We start from the raw sequence: 20,087 nt of genomic DNA, 5'->3' as shown, positions 1-20,087 counted from the left end.
TCCGGCGCCATTTTCCTGTAGACCGGAAGTCGCGGCCGGACAGTAAGATTACTACTTCCGGTCGCGGCTTCCGGACTTGTGCACTTGGACCAGCGGCAGCAGACGGAGCGGACGGGCCGGAGGGAGCCGCGGCGGCAGGAGCAGGTAAGGGATTTCTATGTATGTTCGTGTTTGTGTACGTTTACTACTGTATGTAAACCTACTACACTGTGTGTTAGCTCTAAAAATGGCGACACACAGTGTAGGAGGTTAGACCGTTCAAACCCCTCGTTTATCCCGGCACTAGCCAGGATAAAGGAGGGGGGATGCTGAGAGCAAGGGCTTTTTACCCAATTTTGCAATGCTGCAATTTTGGGAATAGCTCCATCTAGTGACCAGCAATGGGAAATATTATAAATTAGAATCTAATTTATAATATTTCCTGACTCGTGAAAAAAATAAAAAAAATTTGAACAATGTTTAATCACCTACACACTAAATGTTTAATTAAAAAAAAACAACATGTTTTTCTGGCAACACATTCCCTTTAAGAAAAAGGCTCATTTGCATAAATATAAAAATGGTCATAACTTGGCCAAAAATGCTCGTTTTTGAAAAAAAAAAACGTTACTGTTATCTACATTGCAGCGCAGATCTGCTGCAATAGGAGATATGGGTTTGAAAATCTGGTGACAGAGCCACTTTAAGGTCATGGAGTGGCCTAGCTTGTCTCCAGACCTTAATCCCATCGAAAACTTATGGAGGGAGCTGAAGATCCGAGTTGCCAAGCGACAGCCTCAAAATCTTAATGATTTACAGATGATCTGCAAAGAGGAGTGGGCCAAAATTCCATCTAACATGTGTGCAAACCTCATCATCAACTACAAAAAACTTCTGACTGCTGTGCTTGCCAACAAGGGTTTTGCCACCAAGTATTAAGTCTTGTTTGCCAAAGGGATCAAATACTTATTTCTCTGTGCACAATGCAAATAAATATATATAATTTTGACAATGTGATTTTCTGTTTGTTTTTTTATATATAATCTATCTCTCACTGGTAAAATTAACCTAGCCTAAAAATTCTATACTGTTCATGTCTTTGACAGTGGGCAAACTTACAAAATCAGCAAGGGATCAAATACTTATTTCCTTCACTGTATATATATAGCCACATTTAATAAACAAACAAACACAAAAATTATCTTAGGCTGGGTTCACACGACAGGGTCCAGCCCGAGCCCGAGTGTCGGCCGGTAAAATCGGACAGTGACATCAGCGGCAATTCCTGAAGGGGAATCCCCATGTGTTCCGCTTCAGGAGTTTCCCCTGATGTCACTGCCCAGATATGGACAGAGACTTCAAGCGCTCTGTCCAGGAGCGGAATCCCTGAAAACACAGGGATTCCGCTCCTTCAAGGAGCTAAAGTGGGGCTAGCACATATCAGAGTGGGGAGATACCTCCCTGCTCTGCTATAGTGGCATCGCTACAGTAGTAGCAGCCGCAGCAGCAGCAGCAGCTGCTAGCGGCGCCATGGAAGGTGTCGCCTGACCAGGGCGCTTTTAAAACAAGCAGGGGAAGGGAGCCAGCGCAGTGCTCCCTCCACCTGTTGTACATCCCGGCCCTGCCACACAGTGTACAGCGTACAGCCATTCGTCCGAATGTCATAAACTCCTCCTTCTCACATGCACTCTGCGCTGTGAGGAGGAGGAGATAGAGCGCAAGCGACGGAAAACCCGGCCATCACTCGGGACACATTCCGGTGATGGCCATTTATTACCCGGCCCCATAGACTTCTATGGGAGCCGGGCGGCCGGGTACCCAGCCGAAAATAGAGCATGTCCCATTTTTTGACGGCCGGGAAAAAAATCGATCGTGTGAATAGCCCCATTAGGGGTCTATTATTCCTAATGCAGCCGGGTGACGGCCGATTTATGAATGGCCGGCACCCGGCCGGGAAACCCTGTCGTGTGAATCAGGCCTTATACAGATTTATGTCTAATAAATGAAACTAAAATTAAATACATGAGACATTCCCTTTCAACACAGGTTTCCTTGTAACCAAGTGTGATAACGGCTACACAAGTATATTAACATATCATTTACACTATAAACACAACAGTCGCAGTGTAAATTTCACATGGCTAAAAACATTAATCCAGGATTAATTATTTGAAACTTTTTGTACTCCTAAATACATTTCATTTAGGATATTCATAGAATCTGGATGATTGCCTGTAATGCTTAACATTCAGTACATTACATCTGCTTGTTCAAGCCAAAACACTCAACTGCACAAGCAATATCACATTTAACCCCTTCCCTCTTTAGCCACTTTTGACCTTCCTGACAGAGAATAATTTTTCAAATCTGACATGTTTCACTTTATGTGGTAATAAGTCGGAATGCTTTCACCTATCCAAGCGATTCAGAGACTGTTTTCTCGTGACACATTGCACTTTAAGTTATTGGCAAAATTTGCTCGATATGTTCAGTATTTAATTGTGAAAAACACCTAAATTTAGCGAAAAATTGCAAAAATTAGCATTTTTCTCAATTTAAATGTATCTGCTTGTAAGACAGGCAGTTATACCACACAAAATTGTTGCTAATTAACATCCCCCATATGTCTACTTTACATTGGCATCGTTTTTTGAACATCCTTTTATTTTTCTATGACATCACAAGGCTTAGAACTTTAGCAGCAATTTCTAACATTTTCAAGAAAATGTCAAAAGGCTATTTTTACAGGGGCCAGTTCAGTTGTGAAGTGGCTTTGAGGGCCTTATATATTAGAAACCCCCAAAAAGTCACCCCATTTTAAAAACTTCACCCCTCAAAGTATTCAAAACAGCATTTAGAAAATGTCTTAATCCTTTACACATTTCACAGGAATTAAAGCAAAGTAGAGGTGAAATTTACAAATTTCATATTTTTTTGCAGAAATACATATTTAATACAATTTTTTTTTATAACACAGAAGGTTTTACCAGAGAAATGCAACTTAATATTTCTTGCCCAGTTTCTGCAGTTTTAGGAAATATCCCACATGTGGCCGTAGTGTGATACTGGACTGAAGCACCGGCCTCAGAAGCAAAGGAGCACCTAGTGGATTTTGGGGCCTTATTTTTGTTAGAATATATTTTAAGCACCATGTCAGGTTTGTAGGGCTCTTGCGGTGCCAAAACAGTTAAAATCCGCCAAAAGTGACCCCATCTGGGAAACTACACACCTCAAGGAAATTATCTAGGGGTATAGTGAGCATTTTGACCGCACAGGTTTCTTACAGAAATTATTGGAAGTAGGCCGTGAAAATTAAAATCTACATTTTTTCAAAGAAAATGTAGGTTTAGCTAATTTTTTCTAATTTCCACAAAGACTTGTAAGGCAATTTCTCCCGAGTAAAACAATACCCCACATGTGGTAATAACTGGCTTTTTGAACACACGGCGGGGCTTAGAAGGGAGAGAGTATTTGGCTTTTGGAGATCACATTTAGCAGGAATGGTTTGCGGAGGCCAGGTCACATTTGTAAAGCCCCTGAGGGGACAAAACAATGAAAACACCCAAAAAGGAAACTACACCTCTTGAGGAATTCATCTAGGGGCGTAGTGAGCGTTTTGACCCCACAGATGTTTCATAGAATTTATTAGAAATGGGCAGTGAAAATAAAAACAATAAGACGTAGGTTTAGCGCAAATTTTTTTCATTTTCTCAACAAATAAAGGTAAAAAAGAACCCAGCATTTGTAAAGCAATTTCTCCCGAGTATGGCAATACCCCATATGTGGTCATAAACTGCTGTTTGGGCAAACGGCAGGGCTCAGAAGGGAAGGAGCGGCATTTGGAGTGCAGATGTTGCTGGATTGGTTTCTGGGCGCCTGTGGGCCCAAAACAGTGGAAACCTCCCAGAAGTGACCCAATTTTGGAAACTATACCCCTCAAAGCATTTACCTAGTGGTGTAGTGAGCATGTTAACCCCGCAGGTGTTTTGTAGAAATTAGTGTGCACTCGATGTTGCAGAGTGAAAATGGGATTTTTTCCATAGATATGCCAATATGTGGTTCCCATCTTGTGCCACCATAACAAGACAGCTCTCTAATTTTAGAAACACCCTACATGGTTTAGAAACACCTGGTTTTAGAAACACCCTACATGGGGCACTAATCTTTTGCCTGTACATTCGACCCAGCTCAGGAGTGAAAGCGTACCATGTCAAATTGAGGCCTAATTTGGCGATTTACAAAGTATTGGTTCACAACTGCAGAGGCTCAGATGTGAAATAATAAAAAGAAACCCCTGAGAAGTGACCCCATTATGGAAACTGCACCCCTCAAGGCATTTATTAAGGGGTGTAGTGAGCATTTTCACCCCACAGGTATTTTCCATAAATGATTGCACTGCGGATACTACAAATTAAAAATTTATATTTTTCCCTAGATATACCATTCAGTGGCAAATATGTCATGCCCAGCTTATGACGCTGGAGACACACACCCAAAAAATTGTTAAAAGGGTTCTCCTGGGTATGACGATGCCATATATGTGGAAGGAAACTGCTGTTTGGCATGCTGTAGGGTTCAGAGCAGAGGGAGCACCATTTGGCTTTTGGAGAGCGGATTTTGCTTGGTAGTAGATTTGTTTGAGTATTGCTGGGGTTTCCATTTATAATGTGGGGGTACATGTAAGCCGGGCGGAGTATATAAGGGGCATAGTCAGGTGGTATATTAATAGGGTAAAAAAATAATAAAATAATCCATAATTGTGTGTTATGCTGTGAAGCAATACATTCTGCACATGCCGGTGTCGCACTGATAAATGGCGTCCTTTCTTATCCCCCTTTTGGTCCACACTCCGCACCATTGCAGTTTGGGGAATTTTGCTGGGAAAGTGTTGTCCTGGTATAATACGGGCACCGTCGCTTCCAGCGGATATGTTTGGGCTCTCCCCTTCCTGGTTCCCTAATTTTAGGTCCTTGATAAATCGCCTCTTGAAACAGAAGAAATGTTCCCTTCGGACCTGCACAACTGCATATTTTTTTATTTCCTGACTTATTGGAGCCTTAACTAATTTTATTTTTTATAGACGTAGTGGTATGTGGGCTGGTTTGTTGTGGGACGAGCTGTAGTTATTATTGGTACCATTTTGGGGTACATGCAACTTTTTGATCACCTTTTATGCTATTTTTTGGGATGCCAGGTAAACAAAAACCGCAATTCTGGCACAGCTTTTTTTAGTTTTTTTTATACAGCGTTCACTATGCGTTATAAATTACATGTTATCTTTATTCTGCGGGTCAGTATGATTCCGGCGATACCTAATTTATAGCTATTTTTTATGTTTTACAACTTTTTGCACAATAAAATTACTTTTGTAAAAAGAATGTATTTTTTTCTGTCGCCAAGTTGTGAGAACCATAACTTTTAATTTTTTTTGTCGACGGAGCTGTATGAGGGCTTGTTTTTTGCGGGACGAGCTATAGTTTTTATAGGTACCATTTTTGGATACGTGCCACTTTTTGATCACTTTTTATTCCAATATTTGTAGGGCAAAGTGACCAATAAACAGAAACTCTGGTGAAGTTTTTTATGGTTTTTTTTACGCTGTTCACCGCGAGCAATAAATAATATAATATTTTGATACCTCAGGTCGTTATGGTCGCGGCAATACCAAATACGTATGGTTTATTATTATTTTTCAATAATAAAGGACTTGATAAGAGTAAAAGGGGAATTGTGTTTTATTTTATTACTTGAAACTTTTATTGTTTTCAAACTTTTATTTTTTGCACTTTTTTTTACACTTTTTTATACTTTTTTTACCCTTTTTCTCAAGTACCACTAGGGGACTTGAAGGTCCTACGTAGTGCAATGTATTAGATCTGTCAGTCATTCACTGACAGCAAGCCGATTAGGCTTCGCCTCCCGGCGGGGCCTAAATCGGCTTCCGTAATGGCAGAGCAGGAGACCATTGTGTCTCCTGTTGCCATAGCAGCAGTCGCCAGTCCTGATTGCCTGTCAGGGCTGGCGATCTGCTAGTAACCGCTATGATGCAGCAATCGCTTTCGATTGCTGCATCGAAGGGGTTAATGGCAGGGATCGGAGCTAGCTCCGGTTCCTGCCGTTACAGGTGGATGTCAGCTGTAACATACAGCTGACTTCCACCGCTGATGACGCCTGATCAGCTCCTGAAGCCGAACAGGCTCCGCCGCCGGGCGGATCTTGACCGGCTTTCGTGCTAGGCAGACCGGGAGGCCAGTATTAGGCCTCCGGTTGCCATTGCAGCCACCGGAACCCTGGCAATTTCATTGCTGGGGTTCCGATGAGCTGCAAACACCTTAAAAGCAGCACTCGCGTTTGAGCGCTGCACTTAAGGGGTTAATGGTGGGAATCTAAGCTAATTTCGGTCCCCGCCATTACAGCCGGATGTCAGCTGTCAGATACAGCTGAGATCCGGCGATTATGGCAGCGACTCAGCTTCTGAGCCGGTGCCAAACATTTGTCGTAAGTATACGACATTTTGCGGGAAGCACTGGCTTTCCATGACGTATACTTACGACAAATGTCGGGAAGGGGTTAAAAACATATCATATATTCCAAATGTCATGTTGCTACATAGTTACATAGTTAGTATGGTTGAAAAAAACATGTCCATCAAATTAAACCAGGGGATAGGTGAAGGGAAGGGGTATAGGTAAATTGTATCCTTTTTTTCCTACTAATGATCCAGAGCAAGGATTCACCTATAAGGCATTAAATAATCTGCCCTAAAAGGAAAACATTTCCTTCCTAATCCTAAGTGGCGAACAAATTGGACCAACGTTTAAATAATGTGATATATATACATACTGTAAGTGTTAGGCTGAGTTCACACAGAGTTTTTTGCAGGCAGAAAATTCTGCCTCAAAATTACTTTTGGAATTTTGGGGCAGATTTTCATCTGCCTGCACGCTGTGTGCCGCGTTTTTCATGGCGTTTTTCATTCGCGCCCATTGACTGCCACGGGCAAAAACGTCGCGAAATACGCTTTTTCTGCCTCCCATTGATGTCAATGGGAGGTCAGAGGCGTAAACGCCCGAAGATAGGGCTAGTCGCTTCTTTTCACCGCAAGCGTTTTTTACCGCTCGCGGTAAAAAAATGCCTCTGCCTCCCATTGAAATGGGAGGCATTTTCTGCCGTTTTTTGGCGCGGTTCCGCGTCAAAAAACGTGTAAAAAAACTCAGTGTGAGCAGGGCCTTAATGTTACTTTGTTCTAAGAAAACCTTCCTTGAAGCCATCAAATGTTTCTGCAAAAAAAATAAAAAGCAGTTGCTGAGGAGGACTATTCCACAGATTTGCAGTTCAGTAAAGGTTTATCACCTCTGGAGAGTAAAACTTTCTTTCCTCTTGATGGAGTGAATGCCCTCTTGTCATTTCACATGAAACCATATTTTTAATTCATTAACCCTTTCAGGACTGAGACATTTTTTGCTTTGTCATTTTAGTTTTTCACTCCCTGGCTTCCAAGATCCATAACTGTTTTATTTTTCCATCAATAGAGTAGTGTGAGAGCTTATTTTTTTGTGGAAGGAGTTGTAGTTTCTAATGGCACAATTTGAAGTACCATATAATGTACTGGGAAACTGAAAAAAAAACCTCTATTCAGGCTGAAATTGGAAAAAAATTTGATTCCTACATTTTGTTTTTGTTTCATTTTACGGCTTTCCCAGTGCCATAAAAATGACAACTTAAATTTATTCTGCAGCGCAATACGATTACGGTGATACCAAATTTAGATACTTTTTTTTATGTTTTACTACTTTTACAAAGGAAAAACTATTTGTTTTGTTTCAGCACATTCTGAGAGCCATAACTGTTTTATTGTCTCATCAATTGAGTGGTGTGAGGGCTTATTTTTTGCGGGACGAGGTGCAGTTTTTGGTACAATTTTTTGCCACATACAACTTTTAGATCACTTTAAATTACATTTTGTTTTAGAGCTAAGATGACCCAAAAACTGTGATTTTGGCAATTAAAATTTTTTTTAGGGCACTATGCGAGTTAAATAATTTTATATTGTAATAGTTCGGACTTCTATGGATGCAGTGATAACAATTTTGTTTATTTTTTTACATTACTTTAGAGGGAAAAATGGGAAAAGTTTTTTTTTTAACTTTTATTATATCTTTTTTCACTACTAAAAACTTTATTAACCCATTAAGGACGTGGACTAGTTGTCAAATTCAGGACGCAGCCCAATTTTTTAAATCTGACATGTGTCACTTTACGTGGTAGTAACTTTGGAATGCTTCTACCTAACCAAGCAATTCTGAGATTAATAGAAACTGGGGAGGAAACCTCCAGCTCACCTTACACACTCCAGTGTGGTGTGGATTGTGGGTTGCGCTCGGATCCTCGTGTCAGTACAACGGCAGGCTAGCAAGCAAAGAAGAAGGTAGGATCCAGCGCTGGGTACAATTAAAATGGATTCTCTGTTCCAAGTTTAATGGAATGAAATTAAAAGGAAGTCCAGTTGCATAGGGTCCTGGGTGTGTGAAAAAGTGGTGGTGCGTGTCCTCGGGGCCTACGCGTTTCGGACGTCTGCTGCGTCCTTAAACTTGGCTGTAGTTTAAGGACGCAGCAGACGTCCGAAACGCGTAGGCCCCGAGGACACGCACCACCACTTTTTCACACACCCAGGACCCTATGCAACTGGACTTCCTTTTAATTTCATTCCATTAAACTTGGAACAGAGAATCCATTTTAATTGTACCCAGCGCTGGATCCTACCTTCTTCTTTGCTTGCAATTCTGAGATTGTTTTCTCGTGACACATTGGATTTTATGTTACTGGTAAAATTTCGACGATACATTCAGTATTTAATTGTAGAAATACACCAAAATGTAACCAAAAATGTTGCAAAAATTTGCATTGATCTAAATTTAAATGTATCTGCTCGTAAGACATATAGTTATACCACACAAAATAGTTGCTAATTAACATTTCCCATATGTCTACTTTAGATTGCCATCGTTTTTTGAACATCCTTTTATTTTTCTTGGACGTTACAAGGCCAGGGGCGTAACTAGGAAAGACTTTTAACAGGGCCCCCCTGCCCTGCGTGCCACACAACCCCCCCCCACTTGTAGATAGTGCCTCCCTGTACATTCTGCCACACAGCGCCTCCTGTAGATAGTGCCATACAGCCCCCTGTAGATAGCACCACACATAGCCCCCGGAAGATAAGATAGTGCCATACAGCCCCCCCTGTAGACAGTGCCATACAGCCCCCCTGTAGATAGCGCCATACAGCCTCCCTGTAGATAAGGCCACACAGCCCCCCTGTAGATAACGCCATACAGCCCCCTCTGTAGATAAGGCCATACAGAAGTCCAAGGTTACTAACTTTTTGGGGACTATCGGTCTTCCCCGTTCTCCTTATCGCTGGGGGTCCCAGCAGTTGGACCCCCAGCGATCACACATGTATCCCCTATCCTAAAGGGGATTCATGTGTTTTGTGAGACAACCCCTTTAATGGCAAAGCGGGTAGATACCTCCCTGCTCTGCCGTAATGTTCAGTGGTGTCGCTGCCGCTATCTCATGCTGCAGGCCCCGTAAAGCTTAGAACTTTAGCAGAAATTTCTCACATTTTCAAGAAAATTTCAAAAGGCTTTTTTTACAGGGACCAGTTCAGTTGTGAATTGGTTTTGAGGGGCCCATACAATAAAAAAACCCTCATAAATAACCCCATTTTAAAAACTGCACCCCTCAAAGTACTCAAAACAGTATTTCAAAAGTTTATTAACCCTTTAGGCATTTCTCAGGAATTAAAGCAAAGTAGGGGTGAAGTTTACAAATGTAATTTTTCTTTTGCAGAAATCCATTTTTAGTCTTTTTTTTCTGTAAGGGCGGATTCAGATGAACGTGAGCGTTTTGCGTGGCAGCAGCATGCGGCATGCGTATTTGGCGCGTTTGTGCGTGTATACGCGCGTATGGCATGCGTTTTCTCCGCGCGTGAAAAAAACTGAAGGAGGTGTTAATTTGACGCCAGCCTACAAAAAGCCCAACAATGCCACACCCCTGCTTGCTGGACGCACCTGTGATGCACCTGTGATGCTGCATTTTGGACCTTTAAGCAAAAGATTGATTGTAAAACCATTATTTTTGGACATTTTGCACTCTCAACTGCATTGATGCCGTCTAGGTCGCTGGCCCGTGTTCTGCTAGCGTGGATGATTTCCCGTAGATTTGGGGAATGCCGTCCCATGCTACAGGCACACCGGCGTAGAAGAGGTAGGATTTGGGTTCATTCAATTGTGGCCCAACGCACCTCAAAAGGCCACTTTCATACCCTGTATGATGACCTCCGCCGTCACCCTGAAAAATTTTGCTCCTTTTGCCGCCTGTATTGTCGGCGCCTTTGATATGCTGCTTGAGCTGGTTCGGCCAGGAATCACCTACCAGGACACAAACATGTGGCGTTGCATTTCCCCAGAGGAGCGGCTCCTTGTGACCTTGCGGTATGTGATGTTTGAAAATACACCTTACACGATGGTTTATGTGCTTCATGTCCTACATAACATGTCTGCTTTGTTGTTTGTGTTTCTCACTTCATGTAGATTTCTGGCCACAGGCAATAGTTACCATTCGCTCCATTTTGAATTCCTTCTTGGGGTGTCCACAATTTCCGGCATTGTCACATCAACCTGTGTCGTCCTGTGGCTGCAATTAAAGAGCACAGTGATGCCTCAGCCAACAACACAACACTGGCTTAGAATATCAGAACAGTTTCTTACCGACACCCAATTTCCACAATGTATTGGTGCACTAGATGGGAAGCACATTCGTGTGAAGAAACCCCCCCCCCCCACTCTGGCTCCAGATACTTCAACTACAAGCAGTATTTTTCGATAGTCTTGTTGGCCTTGGCGGACAGTAATTTATGCTTTACCATAGTAGACATTGGGTCGTATGGAAGCTCTGCTGATGCCCGCATATTTCGCTCATCCAGAATGGCGCAGCATCTTATGACTAACCAACTTGCTGTTCCCGAACCTACCATCCTCCCTGGCTCCAGCGGACCACCAATCCCATATGTCATCGTTGCAGATGAGGGTTTTGCCCTGACAAGACAAGTAATGCGTCCATTTGCGAGGAGGGGCTTGGATGAGCGTAGGCGCATCTTCAATTCCCGCCTAAGCAGAGCACAAAGATGTGTCGAATGCGCCTTTGGCATCATGTCAAACAAGTGGAGGGTCTTTATGACAACAATGGAATTGTCCGCACCCAATGTGACACGTGTTATCCAAGCGTGTGTTGTTCTGCATAACTTTACACGCCTAGATGATTCCAGTTATGATTGCGAATATATAGTAACAAATGCACCCACCACGAACATTGTGCAGCCTGTTCTAGTAGGGCGCCCACAAACAATTTGCCGAGTATTTTGACAGCCCTGAAGGAGCTGTACCTTGGCAGCACGATGGCATTTAAAGTGTGGTGTAGTTATTAGTATTGTAGAGAAAGATCGTTTCTCACCCTTGTAATGGTATTTTTTTTGGGGGGGGGGTAGTTGTGTTAGGGACTCGCAATACTTGAGGACCCTTGATGTGGGTTGCGAGCTTAAATCTTTAGGGGTTTGGAGTTAGCATTTTTAGGCCCGACAAGTCATTGGCACAAAATAACCTTGGCTAGAGCAATGAATTTGTATCCTATGGCAGCTGCCCTTTGTGCGATAACTATGATTGTTGCTGCCGACCATATCGTAACACCTTGCTACGACTAATTCCAAACCCCTACAGAGAAACTAATACCTCAATTATGGGGTAGATATATGTTGTACCCTGTAAGGGTATGTGCACACGATAGCAGGCATTTACGTGTGAAAAGACAGACTGTTTTCAAGAGAAAACAGCTACCTCGTTTCACACGTAAATGCTCCTCCTCGTATTATGCGAGGCGTCTGTGACGCTCGTAAATCTTGAGCTGCTCTTCATTGAGTTCAATGAAGAACGGCTCAAATTACGTTGCAAAGAAGTGCCCTGCACTTCTTTGCCGAGGTAGTCAATTTACGCGTCGTCGTTTGACAGCTGTCAAACGACGACGTGTAAATTACAGGTCGTCTGCACAGTACGTCTGCAAACCCATTCAAATGAATGGGCAGATGTTTGCCGACGTATTGTAGCCCTATTTTCAGACATAAAACGAGGCATAATACGCCTCGTTTATGTCTGAAAATAGGTCGTATGAACCCAGCCTAAAAGTGTAAAGAAATGTGTCAACATACTGTAAGAAACGAAATTTTTTTTACAAATATGCTAAAGAAGGATTGTCCACACTCAATCAAAAATATAACTTCAGAGTTTATATTGTGGTCACACAAACCCAAACAATTTTAACAACATAGTTGTATATAAAACACACTTTTGTGCACCAACATGATGCCAAACGGAAAACAAAACACAACCCAGATGAGTTTATACACAAATTTTAAAAAACGGCCTTCACCACGCACGCCTACAAATCGTGGCACGAATGTGGTGGAGAGGTGTAGCCGGACATGTCAGCACCACTATGCTGTCCACTGCCCTGCTGAGGATGTTCCTGAACAGCATAGTGGTGCTGAAGCTGGGGCTGGTAGCCGTGAGGCTGTATGGGAGCCTGATAAGTTTGGGCGGGTCGGGAGTATGGTGCAAAATGTCTCTCCCGGCCAGCCATCGGACCAGAGGAGAAGTGGCTAGGCCCTGGCCGATATTGCGGCAGACGCGCGATGGGGGTGGCCGGTTGGGAGGGCCCAGGGATATTGAACCCCACCGAGGGCAGTGCGACTGTCCGCCACTGCTCAATTACATCAAAGCAACGCCCTGGACTATGCTGTGGGGTAGCACTGTCTATCAACGACAGAATGGCCGACTGGAGGCGCGCCAGCCTATGCTCCGGTACCCTGCGCATTAATGGGGCCATGCTGCGGCAGAAAAAGTCGCAATTGTCCTCATCGGCGGCGCAGGTAGTCCAGGACCCGAGTGTCCACCTGTGCACCTGCGGACGGGTTGATTGGCCGCATGCGTCGGGGTGCTGCAGCCTGTGTTGCCACATCCTCGTGTGGGACTGGTTCTGGCGCTGAGGCTCCTGGCGCTGGTTACTCTGCTGTTGGATCCAGGGTCACAAGTTGAGCGGCAGGTTCGGACGCCTGAGAGGACTCGGGGCGTGCCTCCTCTTGCGAGTCGTCAAGATTGTCGCTAGTTCTATAATAATACAAACGTTTGATGAGTAACACATTTTACTGAAGGAAAACACAGCCTCTTTGGCCTAGATGACATTTCAGCGAGGTAACTTTTGAAAATAGGTGAAAGGTCGATTACTTACTGTCGCATGTCGATTATGTCTCGCAAGAACATTAGCTGGTCGTAGTACATGTACCGACGCTTCTTGCTGGCACCATCACCGCTGTTACCCTTGGAGCCATATTCCCTGCGGAATTGGTCGCGTGTGCTACTCCACCGTGTCTTTGCATCATCAACTGTAAAAGGAACACAAAACAAAATGGTTACACATTCTGTTACTGCACACACAGGCACTGTGTTAAACGAGAGGAATACACCTACACAGAAGAACAGACATTACTGAAGTTGATAAAGCTGCGACAGAGCCGAAACGTTGCGGATGTGAGGAAATGTTACCACAGGGACACACTAGTGAAGATGGATGACATTACATATATCTAAAGACATCGACTCACCAATCCCTTTACGGTCGTGGCTGCTGCTCTTGGACCAATCCTGCTGGAAGAGCGCCTCCGCAATCTGGTCCCATGCCATCTCTTTCGATGTCCGTTCATGGTATGACTCTGCGCGGGTGTCCCAGACCTCAGGCCTCTCCTGCACTAAAGAGATCAGTTGCTGTACATCCATGTTGCGTGGCATGTCTGCAACTTCTGCTGCTGGAGTACGTTATGCTGGCTTAAACCAGGGCTATAAACCACTTCCTGGTTTGTTCTTGTTTGGACAAGTTTGCTCCAACTCATTAACATAGAGTCAACCAGTCTGGCGTGAAAAACGCGCGTTCCATGGAGGTGCCTCCGTGTGGCATGCGTGATTTTCACGCACCCATTGACTTCAATGGGTGCGTGATGCGCGAAAAACGCTCAAATATAGAACATGTCGTGAGTTTTACGCAGCGGACTCACGTTGCGCAAAAATCACGGACAGTGTGCCCGGCCCCATAGACTTGCATAGGTCCGTGCGAACCGCGTGAAGACCACGCGGGCTGCACGGACGCAAATCACGTTCATGTGAATCCCCCCTAACAGAGAAGGTTTTACCAGAGATTCTGCAGTTTTTAGAAATATCCCACATGTGGCCCTAGTGTGCTAATAGACTGAAACACCGGCCTCAGAAGCAAAGGAGCATCTAGTGGATTTTGGGGCCTTCTATTTATTAGAATATATTTTTGGCACCATGTCAGGTTTGAAGAGGTCTTGTGGGGTCAAAACAGTGGAAACACCCCCAAAAAGAGACCATTTGGCAAACTACACCCTCAATTTATCATGCTGTAAAGTGGGCATTTTGACCCCACAGTTTTTTTGCTGAATTTAGTGGAATGAGAGAGTGAAAATGAAAATCTAAAATTTTTCCAATAAAACATAGACATTTTTAATTTTTACAAGGCATAAAGGACAAATAACACCCCAACATTTGAGAAGCAATTTCTCCCGATTACGGTAATACCCCATATGTGGTAATAAACTGCTGTTTCTACACACGGCAGGGCTCAGAAGGGAAAGAGCACTACTTGGCTTTTGGAGCTCAAGTATTGCTGCAATGGTTTTCGGGGGCCATGTTGCATTTGCAAAGCCCCTAAGAGACCAAATCAGTGGAAACACCCCAAAGGTGACCCCATTTAGGAAACTACACCGCTCAAGGAATTAATCGAGGGGTATAGTGAGAATTTTGACCCTACAGGTTTTTTGCAGAATTTTGTGGAATTAGGTCGTGAAAATAAAAATCTACGTTTTTTTTCTAATAAAATGTAGTTTTAGCTCAGATTTTTCCATTTTCACAATAAATAAAGTAGAAAAAGCACTCCAAAATTTGTAAAGCAACCTCTTCCGAGAACAGCAATACCCCATATGAGGCAATAAACTGCTGTTTGGACCTACGGCAGGGCTTAGAAGGGAAAGACTACGATTTGGCTTTTGGAGCTCACATTTTTCTGGAATGGTTTGCGGCACCATGTCACATTTACAAAGCTCCTGCGGGACCAAATTAGTGGAACTTCCCAAAAGTGACCCCATTTGGGAAACTACTAATACCCCACATGTGGTCATAAACTTCTGTTTGGACACACGGCAGGGCTCAGAAACGCAGAAGCGCTATTTGGCATGCAGATTTTACTGGATTGGTTTTCGGGCGCCTTGTCGCATTTGCAAAGCCCCTGAGGTACCAAATCAGTGGAAACACCCCAAAAGTGACCCCATTTGGGAAACTACACTGCTCAAGGAATTTATCGAGGGGTATAGTGAGCATTTTAACCCCACATGTTTTTTGCAGAATTTTGTGGAATTAGGACGTGAAAATAAAAATCTACGTTTTTTTCTAATAAAATTTAGTTTTAGCACACATTCTTCCATTTTCAAAATAAATAAAGGAGAAAAAGCACTCCAAAATTTGTAAAGCCACCTCTTCTGAGAACAGCAATACCCCATATGAGGCAATAAACTGCTGTTTGGACCTATGGCAGGGCTTAGAAGGGAAAGATCACCATTTGGCTTTTGGAGCTCAAATTTTGCTGGAATGATTTGCGGCACCATGTCACATTTACAAAGCTCCTGCGGAACCAAATTAGTGGAAACTTCCCAAAAGTGACCCCATTTGGGAAACTACTAATACCCCACATGTGGTCATAAACTGCTGTTTGGACACACAGCAGGGCTCAGAATGGCAGGAGCGCTATTTGGCATGCAGATTTGGCTGGATTGGTTTTTGGGCGCCATGTCGTATTTGCAAAACCCTAAGGTACCAGAGTACAGTGGAAGCCCCGAGAAGTGACTCCATTTTGGAAACTACACCCATCAAGGCATTTATCATTTGCCTGGACATATGACGTGGCTCAGAAGTGGAAGTGTGCATTTGAGGTCACTTTTGGTGATTTTCGCAGCATTGACCCACATCGCAGGGCTCTGAGGTCTAATAGTAATACAAACCCCCAAGTAGTGACCCCTATTTTGGAAACTACACCCCTTAAGGCATTTTAAGGCATGTAGTGAGCATTTTTCCCCCACAGGTGTTTTTTCATTAGTAATTAATGCGCAGCGGATGGTGCAAAGTGAAAATTGCAATTTTCTGCTGATATACCATTTTAGTGCACAATATGTTGTGCCCAGTTTGTGCCACCGAAGACAAATACCTTATAAACTGCTAAGGGGGTTCTCCTGGTATGGCAATGTCATATATGTGGACGTAAACTGGGCACACTGTAGGGCTCATAAGGGAGGGAGCGACGTTTGGCTTTTGGAGCGCAGGTTTTGCTTGGTGGTAGTTTTGTTTGGGGTTTTACCGGTATTTCAGTTTATAATGTGGGGACATATGTAAGCTGTGCAGAGAACATCAGGGCATAATAAGAGGGTATAATAATGCGGTAAATAAATAGTTTTTCACAGATAAGTGGCCAGTGTCGCACTGATAAATGGTGCCGGATCTTATCCGCATTTGGACACTGCACATTTTGCATCGCCATATTCTGAGAGCCAGAACTTTTTTATTTTTTTCTCCAACAGAGCTGTGTGAGGGCTTATTTGTTGTGAGACAATCTGTAGTTTTTATTGGTAGAGTTTTGGGGTAGATGCGATTTTTCTGATCACTTTTTATTCAATTTTTTGGCAAGCAAGGTGACCAAGAACAGCAATTCTGGCAATGTTTTCCATTCTTTCTTTTTTTTTGCAGTGTTCACCGTGGGCTATAAATGACAATTTTATTTTATTCTGCGGGTCAAAAACGATTATGGCAATACCATATGTAATAGTTTTCTTATGTTTTGCAGCATTTGCACAATAATTTTTTTTTATTATTTATTTTTTGTCACTATATTTTGAGAGCCATAACTTTTGAAATTTTTCCGTCAAAAAAGCTGTGTAAGGGCTTATATTTTGCGGGACGGGTTGTGGTTTTTATTGGTACTGTTTTGGGGTACATGCAACCTTTTGATCACTTTTTATTCCATGTTTTGAGAGAGGTGGTGACCAAAAAATAGTGATTCTGCCATTGTTTTTTTGATTTTTTTGTGGTGTTCACCGTGCGGGAAAAATAACAATATATACTTTTATAGTGTGGGTCGTTACGGACGTGGTGAATCAAAATATGTCTACTTTTTTTTTACGTTTTCATTTTTTTCCTATAATAAAAGGCTTATTATAGGAAAAAAGGAGGCTATTGTATTTATTAACTTGAAACTTTAATTTTTACACTTTTATTCAACTTTTTATTAAAACTAGGGGACTTGAAGGCCTGCACCTCTGATCTTTACCCTAATACATTGTACTACCCACGTTAAGCCTATTAGGTCCTGTCTCTGGGTGGTGCCTAATAGGCTATCGAACGTGGCAGACCAGGAGGCCATTTTTAGGCCTCCGGTTGCCATAGCAACGATCAGCATCTAAGGGGTTAATGGCAGGGATCGGAGCTAGCTCCATTCCCTGCCATTACAGCACAGTGTCAGCTGTAACATACAAAAAAAACCTTAGGGTATGTGCACACACACTAATTACGTCCGTAATTGACGGACGTATTTCGGCCGCAAGTACCGGACCGAACACAGTGCAGGGAGCCGGGCTCCTAGCATCATACTTATGTACGATGCTAGGACGTAATTAGTGTGTGTGCACATACCCTTACTTTCCATTATTCCAGTTAAAAACAACAATAAAGAATTTAAAGCAAAAAAAAAGTACTTACTGGGACTTTTAGGGTATGTTCACACGCAGTGGTTTCAGACGTAATTTGGGCCGTTTACGCATCAAATTACACCTGAAAAAACGGCACCATTATGCCTCCAAACATCTGCCCATTGCTTGCAATGGGATTTACGGTGTTCTGTTCCCACGAGGCTTAATTTTACGCGTCGCTGTCAAAATACGGCACGTAAAAAGACGCCCGCGAAAAAGAAGTGCATGTCACTTCTTGGGACGTTTTTGGAGGCGTTTTTCATTGACTCCATTGAAAAACAGCTCCAATAACGGATGTAAAATACGCCGCGAAAAACGCGAGTTGTTACAAAAATGTCTGAAAATCAGGAGCTGTTTCGCTTGAAAACAGCTCCTGATTTTCAGACGTATTTTGCTAAGCGTGTGAACATACCCTAACTCCTGCTTTTAACTCTGTTTTTTTTAACTCCACTTGTTTGCAAGCCACTTAATTTAACAAGCCTAGTGAGAGCAAGCGCACTGATACTGAGTAGACATTTGGGAATCAAAAGACAAAATTGCATTATTTACATTATTATTTGTTGCAATTTTTCTGCAATTGTTGAGACGAGAAGCGGGATCATTCTTACAATTTTCAAAAGAATGAAGAAAAATAATACAATAATTACAAGGATAAAAGACAATGAAAACAATTTGCATTTATTCTAAAAGCCTTGCTTCATAAAAGCATAAAATATTTCATTCTCTTTTTGAAAAACTAAACAATGTGCAAACATCATTAACCTTCTATTTACCCCTCAGATATTTTAATGATTGCATTATAAATCCACCTTGACCTCATATTGAATTTATAAAATGGATCGCTCTATGCCCCCGAAGGAATTCTGATTCATTTTACAAAGCATTTTGACACCTTTTAGGACTCAGCATGGTTGATTTAAACTGTGATTCTAAATATTTTAATTTGAATTGTATTTCATGTTTCCATAAATCATATTTGTCATTTTTGATCAGTATGTTTGCTTTACATTGATGGCAGCTGTGTTCACTCATATGAAGTTATTGTCCTTGCTTTCATAAAGTAGTCCACGTGTTATCTTGAATAAAATCCTGTTTAATATTCCAATGTGGTCCTGTAGAGGGCAGTGTGTAATCTGTTTCCCAGGATACTCTTGTCATATTCACCCTAGCATTAATGAGGGCCTTTCAGGGTAGTAAACATTCTGGAGCAGCACTGGAAACCTGACACTGCAGACAGGTACATATTGCTTGCTGTGAGAGACCATTAGAGAACTAATAAAACTTTTCGCTGCTGGTGAAGCAATGGGAATCATTAGCACATTTCTGCTAGTAGCAATATTATGGTATTCAAATCTTTCCTTGCCTCTGGATATATTGAAACATTATTAACCCTTTCATTTTCTGGTTACTAAGCTACCTAACCCTGCGTCTGCATTGAAAGTACATATTTAGGAAACAGACCTACATTTATACGTAAGGTTTAAGTAGATGTTTATCAGCAAACACAGTATAATTGGACTATAAAGATCTAGCGCATGTGGTTAAAACATGCAATAAAAATATACTTGTCGGACTAGATTTATACAATTAGGGCTGAAATATGAAAGCAAGCATAATACATGTTTTATACCAAAAATGAAATTAAATCACCTCCGATTTTTTTTCTTTTTGGTTACTAACAACGTGCCTATTTTAATTTTAACCACTTTTTGCCCTTCATGCTACATAAATAATAATCTATTGAAAATAAAAAAAATATGCCAGGGTACACTTGTGCTAACTACTCAGATGACATGATCTATCTATGGAGGCCATTTAATTGCAATCGTTAATCGACTTCATGTATAAATACCGATACAATTTAAAATATACTATATTTGTTATTATCTAGTCAGCATGATATGTATGCAACATCAAAAAGAGAAATGTGTAAGACCAAAATCTGAAAAAAATTATAATTATATTAATTCATTAATGAAAAGTTATTGTTAAAAATATACATGTAATGAAATTAAAAAGAGTCCACAAAAGAAATGGGAAGCCTGGTGAAAGTAGTATAGAAAATATATATACAAATTGATGCTCCTCTCTAATATTGTTGTTGCAAGTGCTAAAGTAACAATAAGTAAAATAAATCATGGACAGTTATCCAAAAAATAGTAATATAACATTAACACCCTACATTAACCATTAGAGT

Source organism: Rhinoderma darwinii, chromosome 1 (genome assembly GCF_050947455.1).
Source record: "Rhinoderma darwinii isolate aRhiDar2 chromosome 1, aRhiDar2.hap1, whole genome shotgun sequence".
In the NCBI taxonomy this organism is placed as follows: domain Eukaryota; kingdom Metazoa; phylum Chordata; class Amphibia; order Anura; family Rhinodermatidae; genus Rhinoderma; species Rhinoderma darwinii.
The sequence above is the reverse complement of the archived record's forward strand: the minus strand, read 5'-3'. Positions refer to the sequence as shown.